This window comes from Jaculus jaculus, chromosome 17 (assembly GCF_020740685.1).
Source record: "Jaculus jaculus isolate mJacJac1 chromosome 17, mJacJac1.mat.Y.cur, whole genome shotgun sequence".
Lineage (NCBI taxonomy): Eukaryota > Metazoa > Chordata > Mammalia > Rodentia > Dipodidae > Jaculus > Jaculus jaculus.
The window spans coordinates 46,263,747-46,269,876 of record NC_059118.1 but is presented as its reverse complement, the minus strand read 5'-3'; positions in this window follow the sequence as shown (position 1 = coordinate 46,269,876).

Sequence of the window (6,130 nt, the reverse complement as noted above, 5' to 3'; positions counted from 1 at the left end):
GCCCAGGCGTGCCCCACGCCCCCACACCCCCCCGTGCGCCATGAGACCCCCGCGCCCCACCCCCGTGCACATCGAGCTCCCCCTGCGAGCCGTGCCCCACCCACCAGCGTGCCCCACGCTCCCTATCCACACGTGGCAGGCAGCCCCGAGCGCCCCGCGGGGTCCTGCGCCCTGGGCGCCCAGGCATGCCCCATGCCCCCGTGCCACCCGTGTGCCCCAAGACGCCCGTGCCCCATCTCGGTGCTCCTCGAGCACCCCCCCGCACGCCCCGTCCCTCCCCCCCCCGCATCCAGAGTGCCCCGCAGCGCCCTGTGGTGTCCCACGTCCCGTCTTACCTCAGCGTGCTCCGCGCCCCCGGTGTGACCCGCGACCCCCTCCCCCACGCGACACGCCCCCCCCACCCCCCACGAGTCCAGAGCACCCCATGGTGTCCCGCAGCATCCTGCGACCCCCGCGCCCACCCAAGCACCCTGTCCCCCCCACGTGCCCCGTAGTCCTAGCCACCCGCCGGCGCGCTGCCCCACCGCATGCCCCGTGCCCCAAACCCCATGCGCCCCAAACCCCGTGCGCCTCGCGATGCCCCTGCCCCCCCCCGCGCCCCACCCCGGCGCTTCCCGTCCCCCCCACTCTGCGCGCCCCTCGTCCCCCCACCACACACGGTCTGTGCACCCCCAGGCGTCCCGAGCGCACCCCAGCATGCCCAGGCATGCCCTGCGTCACCCGCGACCCCCGCGCCACAACCCCGCGCACCTCGCGCCCCCCCCCAGCGCCCCGCCGCCCCACGCGTCCTGCGCCCCAGCGTGCCTCAGAGTGCCCCGCACCCCTCCACTACCTGCACCCCCCTGTGCGACCCCTGCGACCCCCCCACACACCCCGCCCACCCAAGAAATATTATCATTAAGACTCTAAACATTGACACCAAGGAAAAAATCCTAAAAGCAGCTAGGGAAAAACAGCACACCACTTTCAAAGGAAACCCCATCAGAATTACTTCAGATTTCTCAATGGAAACCCTGAAAGCTAGAAGGGCCTAGAATGAAACTCTCCAAACTCTAAGAAACTATGGATTCCAACCCAAACTACTCTACCCGGCAAAAGTCTCCCTTATAATAGATGGTGAAAGGAAAACTTTCCATGACAAAACTCAGCTTTACAATTATATGAACACAAAACCAAACCTACAGAAAGTACTCCAGGAAATTCTCCACAGAGAAGAAACAAATAACCAAACACAAATGCCTACAAGAAGCAGATCACAGCAACCAAATCCAGAGTAGATAGAAAAAAAAAATTAAATTCCATGGAAATGCCAACACACCTCTACCACCACAACATCACAGGGATCAAATCAAATCTCACAGTCATCACCCTAAACATTAATGGCCTTAATTCACCCATCAAGAGACACAGGCTAACAGGGTGGATCAAAAAATTAGACCCCTCAATTTGCTGCCTCAAGAAACACATCTTACCACTAATGACAGAAACCTCAGGGTGAAAGGGTGGAAAACAATATTCCAGGCAAATGGGAATAAGAAACAAGCAGGTGTAGCTATATTAATATCAGATAAAGTTGACTTCAAACCAAAAACAATCAAAAAAGACAAAGAAGGCTACTTCCTACTTATAAGGGAACAATCCATCAAGAAGATATTACAATCATAAATCTGTATGCACCAAACACAGGGGCATCACAGTTCATAAAACAAAACCTACTTGACAATAAAACAGAAATAACCACCAACACTATCATAGCTGGGGACTTTAACACACCATTATCAGTAATAGACAGATCATCCAAACAGAAGCTCAACAGGAAAGTAAGAGAGCTCAACAAAACCATAGAGCACTTAGACCTAACAGACATCTACAGAACTTTCCATTCCAAATCCACGGACTACACATTCTTCTCAGCAGCCCATGGAACATTCTCTAAAATAGACCATATACTGGGTCACAAAGATAGCCTCCACATATTTAGGAAAATTGACATAATTCCCTGCATGATATCAGATCATAATGATATATTCCTAGAAATCAACAACAAAAAAACCAACAAGAACCCCAATGGCAACTGGAAACTGAATAGCACACTCTTAAACAATAAATGGATAGTGGATGAAATAAAAAATGAAATGGCAAAATTCCTGGAATTGAATGACAATGAGAACACATCATACCAAAACTTATGGGACACAATGAAGGCAGTCCTCAGGGGAAAATTCATAGCACTCAATGCCTTCATAAAAAAGACAGAAAGATCCCAAATTAATAGCCTAACCATCCATCTAAAGGCATCAGAAAAACAAGAAAAATCCAACCTAAAGAGCTCCAGAAGGAAAGAAATAATTAAAATCAGAGCAGAAATTAATGAATTGGAAAACAAGGAAACAATTAAGGCAATTGACAAAACAAAGAGCTGGTTCTTTCAAAAAATAAACAAGATTGACAAACCTCTGGCCAATTTGATCAAGCAAAAAAAGGAGAGACTCCAAATTAACAAAATTCAAAATGAAAAAGGAGAGATCAGAACAGACATCAGTGAAATCAGCAGAATCATCAGGACTTATTTCAAAAACCTCTACTCCACAAAACTGGAAAATGTGGAGGAGATGGATAAATTCCTGGATGCATATCATCTACCAAAGCTAAACTCAGAGCAGATCAACCACCTCAATGAACCCATCACACTCATGGAGATCAAAAAGTAATTAAAAAACCTCCCAAAAAAGAAGAGTCCAGGACCAGATGGATTCCCAGCCGAATTTTATCAAACCTTCATGGAAGAACTCAAACCAATCTTCCTAAAACTGTGCGACACAATTGAAGAACAGGGAAAGCTACCCAACTCCTTCTATGAAGCTAGTATCACCCTAATCCCAAAACCAGGCAGAGATGCCACAAGAAAAGAAAACTATCAGCCTATTTCCCTAATGAACATAGACGCAAAGATCCTCAACAAAATACTCCCAGACCGAATCCAACAACACATTAAAAGCATTATCCACCTTGACCAAGTGGGATTCATCCCAGGAACACAAGGGTGGTTCAACATATGAAAATCTGTCAATGTAATACACCACATAAACAAGCTTAAACATAAAAACCACATGATCATTTCGATAGATGCAGAAAAAGCCTTTGACAGGATACATCACTTCAGATCAAAATATTGGAGAGAATCGGCATGGCCGGTTCACATCTTAACATAATAAAGGCAATATACAAAGCTACAAAGGCCCAAATAATACTTAGTGGAGAGAGACTGGAGGAATTCCCATTGAGTTCAGGAACAAGACAGGGATGTCCTCTCTCACCTCTGCTTTTCAATATAGTTCTGGAAGTCCTAGCCCAAGCAATAAGGCAGGAGAAGGAAATAAAAGGGATACAATTTGGAAAGGAAGAAGTTAAGTTAACTCTATTCGCTGATGACATGATTGTATATGTAAGAGACCCAAGAGACTCCATCCCAAAACTCCTGAAGGTGATTAACTGCTATAGCAAAGTAGCAGGATACAAAATCAATGCACAGAAATCGGTAGCATTTCTGTATGCAAATGACAAAGACACAGAAAAAGAAATAAAGGACATAGTTCCATTTTCAATAGCAACAAAAAAAATAAAATACCTTGGAATAACATTAACCAAGGAAGTAAAAGACCTATACAACGAAAATATAAAAACCATCAAAAGAGAAATTGTGGAGGACTTGAAAAGATAGAAAGACCTCCCATGCTCCTGGATAGGCAGAATTAACATTGTGAAGATGACAATCCTACCAAAGGCAATATATAGATGTAATGCAATTCCAACTAAAATACCTACAGTGTTCTTCACAGAGATAGAAAAAATGATCTCAAATTTCATATGGAAAGGCAGAAGGCCTTGCATATCCAAACATATCCTCAGCAAAAGAAATGCCTCTGGTGGCATCACCATACCGGATATAAAGCTATATTACAAAGCCATACTAATAAAAACAGCATGGTACTGGCATAAAAACAGGAGTATAGACCAATGGAATAGACTTGAGGACCCGTATTTTGGGCCAAGCAACTATAGCTACTTGATATTCGACAAAGGCCCAAACAATATAGACTGGAAAAAAGATAGCATCTTCAACAAATGGTGCTGGACAAACTGGATAACCACATGCAGGAAACTAAAACTTGATCCACACATTTCACCATGCACAACACTCAAATCCAAATGGATCAAAGACCTCAACATAAGACCAGAAACTCGAAAACTACTGGAAGAAAATTTAGGAAGTACTTTCCATGATATAGGAATGGAAAAAGACTTCCTGAATAAAACCCCAGTGGCTCAAGTTCTTAAACAGTCACTCAACCATTGGGATCATATGAAGCTGAAGAGTTTCTTTACAGACAAGCATATAATAAGCAAAGCCAATAGAATACCCACAGAATGGGAGAAAATATTTGCAGGTTATCCAACTGATAGAGGCCTTATCTCTAGAATTTACAAAGAACTCAAAAGTCTAAACAATAAGGAGACAAATACCCCACTCACAAAATGGGGCACAGAGTTAAACAGGCAATTCACAGAGGAAGAGATACAAATGGCAAACACACACCTAAGAAAATGTTCATCATCCCTAATCATCAGAGAAATGCAAATTAAAACAACTATGAGATTCCACCTTACCCCAATAAGAATGGCCAACATCAAAAGTCAAATGAAAATAAATGCTGGCGAGGATGTGGAGAAGCAGGGACACTCATTCACTGTTGGTGGGAATGCAGGATGGTACAACCACTATGGAAAGCAATATGGAGACTCCTGAAAAAGCTGGCTATAGAAACACTAACAGACACAGTTATACCATTACTGGGCATCTACCCTAAAACCTTCAAACCAAAAGCCAGAGAGATTTGCTCAACCATGTTTGTAGCAGCTCAATTCGTAATAGCTAAAAGCTGGAATCAACCCAGATGTCCATCATTAGAAGAATGGATAACAAAGATGTGGTATATCTACACAATGGAATTCTATACAGCAGTAAGAAAAAACGACATAAAGAAATTTGAGGAAAAATGGTTGAACCTGGAACAGATCATTCTCAGCGAACTTACCCAATCACAGAAAAAAAATTGACACATAGTCTCACTCATCTGCAACACCTAACCTGAATCTGCCCAAGATGCCTTACATACCCAGCAAGCACCTCATGGACTACACAATAAGATGGATGGGAGGGCGGGGATGGAATCAAAGGATGGAAAACCGTAATCCGGACCCAAACGGCAATGGTACCATAAAATTATCCTTCCTAAAAGACAGACCAAATGGCTGAACCTTCACTAGATCCTTACAGGAAACACCTGAACCACAAGACACTGGAGAGGGTAGGATCAAAACTGACCTAAATCTCCTACATCTTTCCTCCCTCCCTCTCCCCCTCTCCCCTCTATCTCTCTCCTCTCTAACTCTTGTATATTAGTTATCTTTTTCCTCAATTTCTTAGTGGACACTGACCTGTAACCCCCACTTCCAGCTTGGGCCTACCATCCACAATGAGCTTTTGATCAGAGAAACCTACAAGGTTTCCCAAAACAATGACAGACTTCTGTCAGAGTACCTGATGACCCACCAAAGGCCAGTGGTAAGACCCTATTGCTGAAGACTCCATACGCAGCTGATGCCTAAAATGGAATGACATGGCTGGAAGCCAGGAGAGAGTCAGTCCCCAGACAGTCAGCATGTCTAGTTCCAGAAGGCGCTACATAGGCGACTGGGGGAAATGACCAAGATCTGTCCAAGCAACACATTATTTAACCTAATTAGCAACAAACAACCGGATGTGATGCCCACACAAGTGCAATAGTGGTACACAGCCATGGTGAGGAATCAATTGCTCTTGATTTGGCTAACTGATCCACTCAGTGGTACTAGACCCATAGCTGGAGCTGGGAAACAAGTCAGAACCATACCCAAACACAAGCCCACTCTACAATATCAAGCTACCATCAATCACGGGGTATAAGAGGGCCTAAACCTACCATACTGTCTATCAAAAAAGTAAGTGTTATCTCAATTTTCCAGGTGCTAACTTACTCTCTGTTGGAGAATCTGCTTCTCTTTTCTAGATAGATGCAGATCCTAAGAA